The sequence below is a fragment of the Lissotriton vulgaris genome, chromosome 4_1 (assembly GCF_964263255.1).
Source record: "Lissotriton vulgaris chromosome 4_1, aLisVul1.2, whole genome shotgun sequence".
In the NCBI taxonomy this organism is placed as follows: Eukaryota; Metazoa; Chordata; class Amphibia; order Caudata; family Salamandridae; genus Lissotriton; species Lissotriton vulgaris.
In genome coordinates this window covers 1,863,769,143-1,863,784,694 of record NC_141691.1, presented here as the reverse complement: position 1 = coordinate 1,863,784,694, position 15,552 = coordinate 1,863,769,143, and the positions used below count along the sequence as shown (strand labels likewise).

General features: G+C 47.7%; 1 protein-coding gene and 1 pseudogene across 2 annotated transcripts in view; both read right to left on the bottom strand.

The window, feature by feature from the left end:
* Positions 1–7,408, bottom strand: part of LOC147724636 (uncharacterized) — a 36,223-nt pseudogene extending 28,815 nt beyond the window's left edge.
* Positions 1–15,552, bottom strand: part of TBC1D31 (TBC1 domain family member 31) — a 696,792-nt gene that overhangs the window by 635,793 nt on the left and 45,447 nt on the right. The gene's annotated exons all lie outside the window — the stretch shown is intronic.

Genomic DNA, 15,552 nt, shown 5'->3' with positions numbered 1-15,552 from the left:
AGAAGCTAATCCCTTCTTGTCTAATCAGGAAAGTTAACTCCTTCCTGTTTATTCAAGAAAGTTTCTAGTGACCTCTGACCTAGCTGGCATACCTAATTAAGTCTAACATATTCAGTAGAGACCTAGATGACCTTAGTCCTACGTCTAAACTATCGTTTATGTTATTCCAATGCGCAGAGCCTATTGGGAATATAGGAACTACACTACAGGTTGCTGTGCAACAAATACAAGGGACGCATAGAGACAATAGTCTACATATATCAGGATGGACAGTTGATGTCAGGGTGGCAGACCGGGAAGTGGGTGGAGGGAGGGGGGAGGAGTTGGTTCACTTTGCAACATTAAGAAAGGACACAGAGACAATAGTCTACATATATTAGGATGGACAGTTGGTGTCAGGATGGCAGACCTGGAAGTGGGTGGAGGGAGAGGGGAGGAGTTGGTTCACTTTGCAACATTAGCGTTTGTTTATATATACACAACGTTGGATTTGAATACGTGCATGTACAATGCGCGCGTGTTTTTAATCGAAAGGCCGAACAGACCCTATTGATTTACTTGCTGCGTAACAATTATAAGGGACGCATAAAGACAATAGTCCCAAAAACAAATTATATACCAACAAGCATTGTGAAATTAAACATATTAGAAGCGTGTGTTACTCTTTTCTTTCTCTTCCATTTAACCAGACTGAGCCACAGCACACATTACCTACTGGCGGTCGGCAGTAGGTAGTTATAGTTAGGATTGGCTACCATAGGAAATTCCCAACATTCTATTGGGATTAACTTTGGGGCTGATTGAGGGATCTGCCTGTAGTTTTCCTTAAAATAGTCTCGGTGCGCTCCGCTCCTTCCCTGAAAGTTTCGGGGGATTCGTGAAGTGGGGGCTGAGAAAAAAGGGGGGTCCCAAAACGTGTTTTCTCCATGTTAATTTCCATAGGACGGTCTGACAAGTCTAGAGCCCGAACCGCTGAACGGAATTACACCAAACTTGGCAAAATTGTAGGGACTGGTACGCATATGTGCCTTTGCTATGTTTGGTGAAAATTGCTCCAGTGGTTTTTATGAAAATTAAGTTAAAAAACACATATATATCTATAGGCGCGCTGCCGGCGATCCTCGGTGCGCGTACCGGGGAGCGCACCCGGCGACAGGGGAGTGCGCGAGCGAAAGCTGATCGGCTGTCGGGTGTCTGTCAACATTCTAAACAGTCCGGAGAGTCTGCCATCTTGTGTCTCGGTAGAATCGAGACACAAGAGGTGAAAAAAGTAAGGGGGATATAATTAAAAGGGGGCAGAGTAGACACCCCCTGACCCCCTAGGTTTTCTGAGGGGGGGCCTAGAAGGACCATGAAGGGCTAAAAACCTTTTTTTTTTCCGTGGGGTGAGCGTTGGCAGCGCTCCCCGGTACGCGGACCCTGAGTGCACCACGGGGAAAAAGAGTGTAAAAAAATAGAGAAAAAATAATGTTGAGTGTTTAGAGGAAAGTGATGCATTGCTGGAGTGTGACAAAAAAAATGATGCAACTCCAGCAATGCATCCTTTCAAATGGGGCCGGCCCATGTGAAAGGGCCTGCATCAGTCTTACGCCTGCTGTGAAACAGGCGCAAGATTTGCCTGCTGTGAAACAGGCGCAAGATTTGGACGCAACAGCGTCATAAAAGTGACGCAGTGATATCTCTTAGATTTCACTGCGTCACCTCTACGAACCTTTCTTGCGTCAATACACCCCTTTTGTATACATTACACCTGACGCAGGTATAATGTGGCGCAGGGGTTTACAAAGTGACGCATCTACCTAGATGCGTCACTTTGTAAATATGACTCAATAAGGTGCATTTTTAACAGCACTGGTGCGTCACAAAAAGTGACGTACCGGTGGCATAAAAGTAACGCATGGCCTCATAAATGAGGCTTCAGTCTTCTACTCATGCGTCATATTAAATATATGACGTATTATGTCGCAAGTACTTACAGATACGTCAGTATTTCAGACGTTATCTGTATCGCAAAAGTGATGCATTGCTGGAGTGGGTCACTAAAATGATGCAACTCCAGCAATGCATCTTTTCTTACCCTTCCACACCCCGTTCCTTTTCTACGTTTTCTTTGAATATCCACATTCCCGATGTTCACTCTCCTCCTTACTTTCCTTCCCAACACTCACCTTCTTTCAGTCCCCCTACTTCACTTCCTTTCTCCTCCCATACCTATCTGTTCTTTCTTGCTCATTTTCCTTTCCTTTATTAATGCACTCCACTTCACTTACTCTTTTTCATTTTTTTAAGAATATAGCTCTTTAATGAGAATTGGAGGTAGTTCTGAAAAGAACTTTTTTTTCTTCTTTTTTCTTTTTTTAGAACAAAAACAAAAACAGGGAATGGAAACTGTTCAACAGGAGCAAAAAAAGAAAAAAAATTTAGGGCTGGGAACTGCAGCGATGGTTCTCCAATGCTCGAACCTTGAGCAGAGCACTTTGCTCCCCATAGCAAAGTAGCTGATCACAGTCTCTGCATTTAAGGACGCCTTTGTTAAATGCAGGCTGAATGTTCGGAACCAGCTCTTGTGATCTCCTCACCGATGTTGTTGGTCCTCCTATTGATGTAGAGGCCCCATCACTGGGAACCTCTTGTGCCAGAGCCCTGACACTTTCCCGGGCAAAATTCTGGGGGTGCCTCCTCTCCACATGGCAAATCATTGTGGAATTCCCAAAAGAATATTTTTTAGTGGGGTCACCCCGTGACAGGACTGTGTGAAAGATCCAGCACTCCACTTTTGGAGCATTTACCTTCTTCTGGTCATCAGGTATGGAAAAAAAATTCCAGATGAAATGTTCTTTGACCTTCGGCTGAGGAGGCTCTTCATCGATGAAATCATTGGAGTCATCTTCACTGCTGGATGGTCTGGCAGACATGATAATCCAAGATATCCAACAAAGAACCGAGAGCAAAAAGGCAGGTCTTGCAGTCACAAAAGTGAAAGAAGAAGTGAAGGAAATGGGTGGGGATTTCATTCTTTGTAAAAAAAACTGTTAGCAACCAATGAAAAGTGTTATTTTAAGGTCACATGACTTGACGCGCTTACGCTGCGCGCACCGAAGCGCTTCCGGGGGTGCTTACGCGGCGCGAGCGTAGGCGCTCCCAGGGGCGCATACGCGGCGCGAACGAAGGCGCTTCCGGGGGCGCTTACGCGGCACGCCGAAGTGACGCTTTGATAGTTTCACGGAAATGCAAAATCATTTTAATTTTGTTATTCAAAAATACTGCTTAAATATGTATGGTACTAAATGTCTTGCGTTATTATTTACTTTTCATTTTTTTTTTTTTACACGAACGCAGAAGTAGCGCTCTGGGTGCGCTCTCCGTAGAGCTTACCGGTGCGCGCACCCAGAGCGCCCCAGGAAAAAATGATTTAAAAAAAACATTTCAAAAATATTATTATAAAAAAATAATAATAATTAATACTTACACAAAACAGCAAATGAAAAAAAAAGAATCGTAGGTTACAAACTCGATATAGAAAGGAATGCGAATTTGCCTAGCCTTGGTGCTGGTAAGTTCCAATTCTATTAAGGACTCGGAGGCGAGGATTATGCCATTCTTTCATCGCTTTATTCTCTACAGCAGCAAGAAAAAATATAACACAACTACTTTTCCCATGAACATTTGGGGGAAAGAATAAGTCAACATGAGTCCTATTACAGTGTCCATGTACAGGTGTCTCCCATCATGCTCCACTGTACTTGTCTCCTCCTCTTTCTTCGCGCGAAGCCAGAACATCCGTCCACTCACGCATCTTGTTTAGAATTATCTGCTCCTGCAAAAGAACATACCATCAGATCCATCCTATGTCAATAGAACGTCAGCTGTAAAACAGGAAGAGCAGTACACCGCAGAGCCAGAAACGCACATTCGAAAAGGAACATAAACGCTTTACTTACATTGCGTACGGGGAGGGTACACTTCCATGAAGTCACTGGGGGGGGATAATCCTCGCCTCCGAGTCCTTAATAGAATTGGAACTTACCAGCACCAAGGCTAGGCAAATTTGCATTCTATGTCAGGACCGGAGGCTTCAGATTATGCCAGTTCAAAGCTTATCGACCACCAATCTGGCCACATCAATAACTGGCTTGAAATAGAACCTCTTGAACGTGGAGTCCGAGGACCAATCAGCCGCTCTCATCAGATCCTCCAACCGAGCCCCAAGGGCAAAAGCTTTAGATACCATGGCACCTCGCGTAGAGTGAGCCCCAAACTGTTTAGTATCAATCCCCGCCTCCTGCATGATCCAACGCACCCAACGGGCGATCGTCGGAGAAGTAACTGCCTTATACGGTTTACGCAGGGCAATAAGCAGCTGCCGTTCGCCCGGAGGGCGAGTATCCTCTGTCATATCTTCATAAGCACGGAGGCACTGCACCACGCACAGCTTAGGGGAGTCCTGAAAATCCGGGTACGAAATGACCCTAGTATTGGTTTTGGTCCGCCTGCTGACGGTAAAGGAAACTCCTTCAGGAGAAAAAACCCTGGCCGTTATATCCAACGCTCGCACGTCCGAGACACGCCTGCAGGACACCAGGCACAACAACATGGCCAACTTAGCTGTCAACTCCTTACGCGTTAAAAACCTGTTCGGTTGCCAGGAAAGGAACAAATTCAGCACCCTGTTCACATCCCACAGGGCGGAATATCGGGGCTGCGGCGGCAAGGCAAGCCGTATACCCCACAAGAGCCTACAGACCAAGGGGTGTTCACCAACTGGGGACCCTTGAACCAGGTCGTGCCCCGCAGAGACCGCCGACCGGAACGTATTGATCGATCGATAGGCCAGGCCCTGATCAGACAGTTCCGCCAGGAAATTCAAGACACGCACTACAGGCGCCCCCACGGGATCCAAACTCCGTCGCACACACCAACGACTCCACCGGAGCCAAGCCGATCTGTATCGTTTGGTCGTGCTGTCGGCCCAAACCTTGGAGAGCAAGTCCTCTGCCGTTCTCGAAAGGCCAGGCAACGTCCAGCGTCGCCGGAGAGCCTCCACGCCATCAGGCGCAACGAGCCCTCCAGGACTAACCTGTGGGGAGCTCCCTCCGGATTCAGCAGAATGTGGGGAGACTGGGGGAGTAAGATCGGAAAATCCCAAGAAAGTTCCAGAAGAACCGGAAACCAAACTTGCGACCTCCACCACGGAGTGATCATCACCACCTGCGCCGACTGGCGTCGCAACAACGCTGACACACGCGTTATCATTGAGAACGGTGGAAACGCATACCCCTGTATCCCCGACCAGTCTTGGAGGAACGCATCCGTCGCCTCCGCCAGAGGGTCGGGGCGCCAGCTGAAATACCGCGGAAGCTGGTGGTCCAAGCGGGACGCAAACAGGTCCACCGAAAACGGGCCCCAAAGGTCCGAGAGCTCCGCAAACAGGGAAGGGTCCAGCTTCTAGACGCTGGCGTCCAGAATATTCCTCGAGTGCCAGTCGGCCACCTCGTTCTGACAACCCGGCAAATACTCTGCCGTAACCGACACCTGGCGGTCTAGACAAAAGTGCCAGAAATCCCTGGCCAGGTCCGCTAACATCTTGGACCTGGTGCCGCCCAGGTGGTTGATATAACGGACTGCCGACACGTTGTCCATCCTCAGAAGGACGCAGGATTGCACTCTGTCCTTGGTCCAACATTGCACTGCGAAGGAGCCCGCTAGCAACTCCAAGCAGTTGATATGCAAGAACTGTTCGAGAGCAGACCAGGCGCCGCCTGTGGAGAAGTCCCCGCACCACGCCCCCCAGCCGGAACGGCTGGCGTCCGACTCTATCACGATATCTGGGGCGGAACCGAAAATTGCACGGCCATTCCAGGCCTCCATGTGCGTAAGCCACCACTGCATTTCGTCACTCACGTCCTCCGACAAAGGAATCAGTTGAGAGTACGTCAGGCCCCTCCGCAGGTGGTACGCCTTCAAACGCTGCATGGCGCGATAGTGAAGGGGCCCCGGGAAGATAGCCTGGATCGAAGAGGACAACAGGCCCACTAGCCTCGCCAGGTGGTGCAAGGAAATCATCCGCTTCGCTAGGGTCTGACGCAACTCGTGTCTGATCCGTGCCATCTTCCTGGCTGGCAGGCTCAAGGTGGCCGCCACTGAGTATATGGTGAAACCGAGGAACGTAGCGCGTTGCATGGGAACCAAGAGAGACTTCTTCTCGTTGATCACGAACCCCAGGCCTTGCAAAAGGCTGACCGCGGACTGCAACTGTGACCGCAGTCTCTCGGGGCACTGATCCATGAGCAGCATGTCGTCTAGGTAGACTATCATCCTGACCCCCTGAGCTCGCAAGGCCTCCACCACCGGCCGCAACACCTTTGTGAAGCACCACGGTGCAGAGGAGAGCCCGAAAGGAAGAGTAGTAAACTCGTAAACCTGGCCGTCCCACCTGAATTGGAGGAAACGCCGATGAGGCGGAAAAATGGGGATTGTCAGATAAGCGTCTTTCAAGTCCAGCCTGACCATCCAGTCGGACTGTCGCAAGACGTCGCGCAGCAGATGTATCCCTTCCATTTTGAAGTGCCGATACACCAACCACTCGTTGAACTCCTTCAGATTGATCATGGGGCGACTGCCCCCATCTACCTTGTCTACCAGGAAAAGATTGCTTATAAACCCTGAGGGGTGTTCGCAAGCGCAACAAATCGCCCCTTTTTGGAGGAGGGCAGCAACCTCTCCGCTCACCAAAGCCGCATCGCGCTGGGAAAAGGTAATGGGGCGAGGACGCTGTAGCTGACACGGACGGCCATGGAACTCCATTTGGAAGCCCTGAACCGTCTGCAGCACCCAAGCATCGCTGGTAAGGGAGGCCCATGCAGGAAGAAACTGCGCCAAGCGCCCCCCCACTTCCAAACTCACGGAAGGCAGAACACTCACCTCGGCCACCGCCTTGCTGTTGACCATGCTGGCCACCACGACCTCCGAACTTCTGCCCTCTCGTGGGGTAGAAATTATTGAACTTGGCCCTGTCTTGGTACTGGCCACGTCCGAAGCCTTGACCTCGATCTGAGCTGGCGCCCCGGCCGAACGAGCGGCCCCTGCCTCGTCCGGCCTTGTCAAAAACCCGGGGCGCGAAAACCTTTTTGATATTGGACTGGGCACGATCCAGGGATGTGAAGGTCGCCACGAACTTCCCCAGCTCCTTGATGAACGGGTCACCAAACAAGCCCCCCTGGGCTACAGTACCCGCCTCCGACGAGGCGAGGTCACCTAGCTTGGGATCCACCTTGATCAGCAGGGAGCGCCTCCGCTCCGTCGAGAGGGCGCAGTTGGCGTTGCCAAGGAAGATAATGGCCCTCTTGGCCCAGTTGGAAAGGACCTCAGGGGAAATCGCGTCACCCGACACCTTGGCTTCCTCCGCCATATCCAGGATCTTGGTAAGGGGCCCGACAGCATCCAGAAGCTTGTCCTGGCAAGTGCGCCAGGACCTGTCGATACCCTTCCGCGGGTCCTTGACAAATTTCTGTAGGAAGGTCGCCATCTTCGGATCGATGTCCGGGGTCATGGCCACCTTGCCATCCGACGACGGTCGGGGACACTCCGGCTTCCGCAGCCTATTAGCTACGTACTGGGCCACCTTGTTGCACGGGACCCACTGAGGAACGGGGATGGACGATATCGTCCGGGTCCAGCATGTCCGACGGACCTGCGGAGGATGAGGGTTGAGAGGGGAGCCACGACCTGGAAGAACAGGCCTCCTCCTCCGAGTCCGGGGAGTCGTCGAGGTCGCGCTGCGGGTCCGGAGAAATCGCAGGTGGAGAAAGCGGCGGAGCCTCCGAAGGAAGAGGAGTGGGAGCTTGTGCGTCCTCCAGGGCCTTGAAGGCACTCTTCACCCTGGCGAAAGCCGCCGAATCAACCCCCTCAGTGCAAGGCTTCTTGGGAGGAGGCGGGGTAGGGGACGAATCAGGCTCAGAGGCCGGGACCGGCGCCGGAATCAAGGCGGCAAACTTGGCATAGGCCTCGTCCAGGCGAGCCGAAAGACGTTGTTCCAAGGGGACTATAGCCTGGTCAACCGCGCGGTAGATGGAATCGTCGACTGCCTGGTAAAAGTCGTCGTCCAACGGGACATAGTTCAGAGGGTCCTCCTCCGGATAATTGTCCGCATTCCCCTGCATGGCGAGTTAAATTAGGCTTTAGCAGCGGGAGCGGCAGGCAAGACAATGACCCTCCTCAGGGCGCTCTATAGTCTGGGGAGTCCCAGCGATATGGGTGGCCAGAGGCACACAATGAACGGGCAAGGCCCTGGGAACGCTGCAGGCCACCGAGTCTCGGGGCGCCTCCCGGCAAAGCGGTCCCACAGCACACTTACGACCCCGTAGGGTGTTCGCCAAAAGTACAACCCAAAGGGCGTTCAGAAGCAAGGGAAAACCTAATTGCGACCCCGCAGGGTGTCAGAGCCGGGAGGCTAGGCACGGGTCCGCTGGTGACAGAAGCGCGCCAGAACACTCTAGAAGCTTCTGGAAGCGCCCCTTCAGCAAACGAGACACCGGCCCCTGGTGGCCGTGCCACCACACCGCACACTACTGGGCAAAGATCGCGTAAGGAGCGCACTAGGCGTCCCGCGACCAATCAAGGGAATCTGTGGAGAAAAAACAGAAACCCGACACCCGACACCCGGCCCAAAGGCCAAAGGCACCACACAGAAACCCAAACCCAGGAGAGAAGGAAAAAACCAACTTAACTTGCTGCGAGCAGCGAAGAAAGAGGAGGAGACAAGTACAGTGGAGCATGATGGGAGACACCTGTACATGGTCACTGTAATAGGACTCATGTTGACTTATTCTTTCCCCCAAATGTTCATGGGAAAAGTAGTTGTGTTATATTTTTTCTTGCTGCTGTAGAGAATAAAGCGATGAAAGAATGGCATAATCCGAAGCCTCCGGTCCTGACATAGAATTAGCTTTTAAAAAACCTTTGAAATTCAGTGAAAAAACCAGAGGTTTCACAATCGTTATAGTTAGGAATTAGCATTTAAAAAACCATTGAAATTCACTGAAAAAACCATAGGTTTCACACCAATTATAGTTAGCTGAACAGTTTACTCATACAAAACCATTGAAATTCCCATGTTATAGTTAGTTGGACTCACTATAACTCGCGCGCCAGCAATCCACTGCTGATGATGTCACATATTACATCATTCATGACATGGTCAGTGACATCACTGATGACATCTCAAATGACATCACTGATGACATCACTGATGACATCACTGATGACATCATCCAGTGTCTGTGTGTTTCTGTAAAGTTAAAATACAATTAAGTTATAAAGACTGATGCAAGCCCTTTCACATGAGGCTGGCCCCATGTGAAAAGATGCATTGCTGGAGTTGCGTCACTTTTGTGACACACTCCAGCAATGCATCACTTTTGCGCTTACAGATACGTCAAAAATACTGACGTATCTGTAACTCATTGCGACGTAATGCACCATACATTAAATATGACGCATGAGTAGAAGACTTAAGGCATCATTTATGAGGCCATCCGTCACTTTCATGCCACCGGTGCGTCAGTTTTTGTGACGCACCAGTGCTGTTAAAAAGGCATGTTGTTGAGTCATATTTACAAAGTGAAGCATCTAGGTAGATGCGTCACTTTGTAAACCCCTGCGCCACATTACACCTATGTCAGGTGTAATGTATGCAAAGGGGGCGTATTGACGCAAGAAAGGGTCGTAGAGGTGAAGCAGTGAAATCTATGAGATTTCACTGCGTCACATTTAGGACACCGTTGCCTCAAAATCTTGCACCTGCCTCACAGCAGGCGTAAGACTCACGCAAGCCCTTTCACATGAGGCTGGCCCCATGTGAAAGAATGCATTGCTGGAGTTGCGTATATGGACAGAGTCACACACCTCCCAGCCACCCACACACACACACACACTCACCCTCACATACAAATACTTGAATAACAAATCAATAACCCATATAGCCACTCATATAGCTACTGATCAACACATGCAGCAGCTTACACAGCAACAGACATACTGAAACACATATTCAGACAGTTTAGTCACTAACCAATGCATTCAGTAACACACATTTAATCACTCACTTATACAGTCAGTCACGCACCTACTAAATCCTTCATCCAGACACTCATACATCCATCATTCTTCAAAATGTAAATTATTAACTTTAACTTAATTGTATTTTAACTTTACAGAAACACACAGACACGGGATGATGTCATCGGTGATGTCATCAGCGATGTCACTGACCATGTCATGAATGATGTAATATGTGACATCATCAGCAGTGGATTGCGGGCGCGCGAGTTATAGTGAGTCCAACTAACTATAATGTGGGAATTTCAATGGTTTTGTATGAGTAAACTGTTCAGCTACCTATAACTGGTGTGAAACCTATGGTTTTTTCAGTGAATATATATATATATATATATATATATATATATATATATATATATATATATAACGCTCAAATCCCTTCAGCTTCCAGAAAGAACAAGACAGCACTCGAGGATGAAGGTTTCAACGCGCTAGATTTTATTTAGCGAAGGGGTGCACACAGACGCGTTTCGGCGGTCTGCCTTCGTCAGTGTGTGATGCACTGTGTTTACTCCCGACATTGTTTTAAACATTTAGTGTTCACTCCCACATTCAATGAGGCATGGACATAAACAAGGGGACTCACACCTTGCATGGAATAGGGGCGGCCATCTTGTAATGTATGTTATATATATAACACTGAATGACATTAACAAGGATCGGTTAAATGTAAAGCTAATTAACATCAAGCTAAAAAATAGCTGGAGTGGTTAAGCCCTCAGATGGGCAGGCGCATTATTCCATGCATGGCGTGTCATAAATCAAAGTCATAAATTAGACAAAAACATACAGCCGTGGATCGGCTAATGTCCCCGGATGAAATACATTGTCAAAATGCCTATAACCAAAATAAGTAAGTTAAGAAACTTCCAAATCAACAACCATGTGATAAGGGTAACTTATAAAAGGAGTGTGGGATATGTATAGTGAGGTGCATTGCGTACAGCAGCAAAAATCATGTAAGATTATTCACAACCTATAGTTCACATTTCATTTGGAAAATTAAAGTAAATCCATAGTGAAACCAATGTGGTGAAAATCAATGTTATGTACAGTGGAAAATAGATATACAAGAGTCTCTTAAAGTGTACCCATATGTTACTCCAAATCAAATTAGACATTCATTCAATCTAGAGCACAAAAGCATTACAAATTTCTCTTAAATTCATAGTAAAGAATTATAAAGCGAGTCAAATGCTATGGGTCGTTTAGCGTAAAAGAGTCTCTCACACAATTATATGTATATGACTTAAGTCAAGCAGAGGTTCTAGAGCTGTTATATACACTAATATACAGTTGTTCCATACAGGGTGATACTCAGAGAGTTCTAATTACTGTTAATAGGAATGAGCTATCATCATGGAAACATATGTACCTCGTGTTGTGTTCTGATCTAATGAGCTTATTTCCCCAAATGGAAAGCCATCTCCTCCCCACTGTTAAGACCTTTGGGATGTTTCGTGCAGAGGTCGATGATATATCTGGACTCAAGTCTCCTTAATCTGCGTAGGCGGTCACCACCACGTATATTTGGGGGTACAATGTCAAGGCCAAAATACTGGAGCTTGTTCCGGTCTCGATTGTGGGCCTCCGCAAAGTGACGAGCCACCGGGTAAGCCTGGTCTACCTTGTCGATGGCTCGCATATGCTCAAGTATTCTGAGCTTGATCTCCTTAATCGTGCTCCCAATATACAGACCCCCCAGGATATTGCGGCATGGATTAGCAAATTTAGCGGCACAAATATGGAGATTTAGCGGCACAAATATGGAAATTTAGCGGCATTTGTGCGGCACTTTATTTTCTTCCTAATCATTCATTTTCAGCCTTAAATTGTTTTAGCAGAGTATTCAATTGAAATAGGCATGTTTGAAGCGCCTGCTGCTCTATGGAAGCACAGCTCTAATCCTAACCTCAGGAGAGGGGGTTCTATTTCTCCCTGGGATGTTCTAGCACCCATGAACGCACCCCTGCTGGCCACCGCTGCCTCCTGAACCCTGGAGGCATGACACCTCTTCCTTAGGCAGAACAGCGGATTTAGGATGGGTGGAAGCCTTTTCACAATACCCCCACCTCAATGTGACTTAAAAGTGCTGTGTATGCAGTCTAAATCCCAAATATGAAACTATTACCACCACAACTCCTCTGCGAGCAACCCCCCCACCAAGGCTGGAACAGAATGACTTCCAAGTGTCTGGCCATGCATTGGCGAAAATTATGACTGAAGACTTTGATTCGAAAACTTCACAGACTACAGAAAAAAGGGTAGAAGTTCTACTTGTGGAGTTGATTCAAAACTCCTCAAATATGATACAATTTAAGAGTTAAATCCTCGGTAATCCTGCAGAGAAAGATAAACCCTCATCTTCAGTATGCTCTTCCATTGTGCATTTAATAGTAGAAACTGACCACATCTAGTAGCCTGTTTACTGCGGCAAAAAGCACATGACCTTTGATTTCTGTAGTTTCTTTAATTTATGAATTAGGAAACAAGTCTCTCTTCGTGACAAGTGGCATTCCGGCGAATGTGAGAGAATTACTGCAGCAATTTAAAAAAGATTATCAAAGAGTGAAAATCCAGGTCAGACACCAGCTTGAGGACGAGACAAATATATTACAACGTTTTTGTTTGAGATTGACCATGCCTTTCAGGCTCGGTGTCAGGAGCCCCACTGTATCAATACCCCCACTCAACAGTGAAAATCTCGCCGGAGCAGTGAGCTGCTATGACTCCTCTAATCAGGCAAAGGTTTGTTCAATTACTCACAAGCCACATACACTTCTACTGCCCGCCCAATGCACTCATTCATCACTGCAGTCGAACTAAGATCATATTAACTACTGCTGCACAGCTAAGAGGCCTTGCTTGCACCGTAGCTCCATCACTTACACTACTGCTGCCTAGCTAATGGGCTTCCACACTACTACTGCTGACATCGGGATCCTTATACGACTGCTGTGCAGATTAAGCTGCAACCCCTACACTGCTGCTACCGGGTTAGTGACAAATCTCAGACTACTACTGCCCTAGTGGCTCGTCCACTATCACTTATGTCCATGCCTTATTAACAGCTGCCTTGCTTATAAGGCATCAATTACACTGCTGCTGCATCAACACGGAGACTCCCCTTGTGCACCTGCTGCCCAGCTAATACTGCATGCTTTCCTGCCCTCAGCAATGGAGCAAACCCTGACACTACTACCACCCTTGAAGAATGCCAAAATGCACCAGAGCTGGCGCGCTAAGCATCCTCTTTCACTGCTTTTCGATTGTGCATTTATTTTACGGTAGAAACTGCCCACATGCAGTAGCTTGTTTACTTGATGCGACATACGCACAGGAACTTTGACTTCTGTTGTTTATTTAATTTCTGGGTTAAGAAGCAAGTATATGTCGTGACAATTGGCAACCCGGAGACTGTGAGAGAATTACTGCAGCAATTAAAAAAAAAAGATTCTCGAAGAGTGAAAATCGGTCAGGCAACACTAGCTTGAGGATGAGACAGATATATTTAAACGCTTTTTGTGTGAGCCTTTCAGGCTCGGTGTCAGGAGCCCCACTGTATAAATACCCCCACTCAGCGTTGAAAATCGCTGGAGCCATGAGCTGCTCTGACCCCTCTAATCGGGCAAAAGCTTTTTTCAATTAATCACCTCTCCAAATCAGCAAGTAGGGTTGTACGGCACCACGTAGTGACGTGTGCGCTTACAACCAATCAGAGGCCATCATTTTGTTTGTGGTCTTTCAAGACCTTTTTTCGCGGCCGAAAAATGAAATATCGCTGTAATTGCGCTACTTAGCAGATTTCGCGATTATTTTGCAAATCGCGAAATCGCGAAATGCTGGAGGGTCTGCAATATAGCGTAAGCCACAGGGGCACTGTAGACAATAGACAGCATATTGTGTGCTGCAGGTAATGAATTTGTTTATATACATTTTCCTGCCAGTGTCGGTTATGACGTAAGAAAGAACACGTTTACTTCCTGCGCACGCTTTGCAGCGGCCGCAGGGGTAAAAGCCTCTTTGCTCCCTTAAGGTGTTGCTTCTCTGGGGCACTTTCTCAAGATGACTAGTCACTAATATGTCGCCTAATGATCTCGCTTTGCTGAAGGTTAGGAGTGGCTGGGTTGGTAAATCTTCTTTGAGCACATTGTCAGTTAAGAGAATATGCCAGTTCTTCCTTCGCATGGCTCTAAAACTTTCCGCTCCTGATGAATAGGGGGTTATGACTCTGAACTTGCCCTTGTTGTCACCTGGTATGCCTCTGCGATTGATCTGTTCAGAATTATTGGTCAAGAGGGACTGTCTCTCTATTCTTCTGACTCTGTTGAGGGTGTTGTTTAGTAATTTCTCACCATACCCCCTAACCCGAAATCGGGATATGCATTCCGAAGCAGCCGCTTCGAAATCAGATGGTTTGGAACAATTTCTACGAAGTCTCAACAGTTCCCCGTAGGGGATACTGTTGATTAGTTGTGGAGGGTGGCTGCTGCTGGCATGCAGTGTAGAGTTGCCAGCAGTCTGTTTCCTAAAAAGGTTTGTGTGGAGTTGTCCATCTTCTACATATATTTTGAGATCCAGATAGTACGCTGCCACCGGACTTACTGTTCCCGAAAAATGTAGGTTGATTTTGTTATTGTTTAGGACATTAATGTATTCATAGGCTGTTTCAGAGTTACCTTTCCACACAAGGAAAAGGTCATTGATATACCGATCCCAGCAGATGACCTCTCCCTCTTTCCCTCCTACCATGCAGCTCCTGGGTACCTGCTCCTCCCACCAGCCCACGAACAGGTTCGCGTAGCTGGGGGCAAAGCAGGTACCCATCGCCGTCCCAGACTTCTGAATATATAGTTGTTCCTCAAACAGAAAAATGTTGTGTTTCAGGCAAAATTCTAAGAATTCGAGAATCATATTGTGTCTCGAAAATCGTAGCTGGCGTTGATCTAATGCCCATTTCACAGCCTCTAGTCCATGATGATGTTCGATAATTGTATAGAGACTGGTAATGTCTAATACCATCAGAAGATATTCCTGTTCCCACACCAAGTTCTGCAACTTCGTCAGAAAATCCTTTGTGTCTCGCACATAGGAGTCCAAAGTGGACACCAAAGGGAATAGAGTGTGGTCCACAAAACGAGACATATTCTCTGTGAGACTCCCAATAGAAGAAATAATTGGGCGACCAGGTGGACAGTCACGATTTTTGTGCAATTTTGGGAGGTGGTAAAAAGTAGGAGTCATAGGGCAGTTTGTACGAAGGAACAGATGTTTGTCTCTACTCAGCATATGTTGATCATACCACTTGACGATGAGTTTATCATAATCTGTGATGCTTTGCTGGTAGGTCTCGTTGGTACATTTATTGTAAAAGTTCTCATCTGAGAGCTGCCTTAATGCTTCCTGTGTGTAATATTCACGAGTCATTAGAACCAC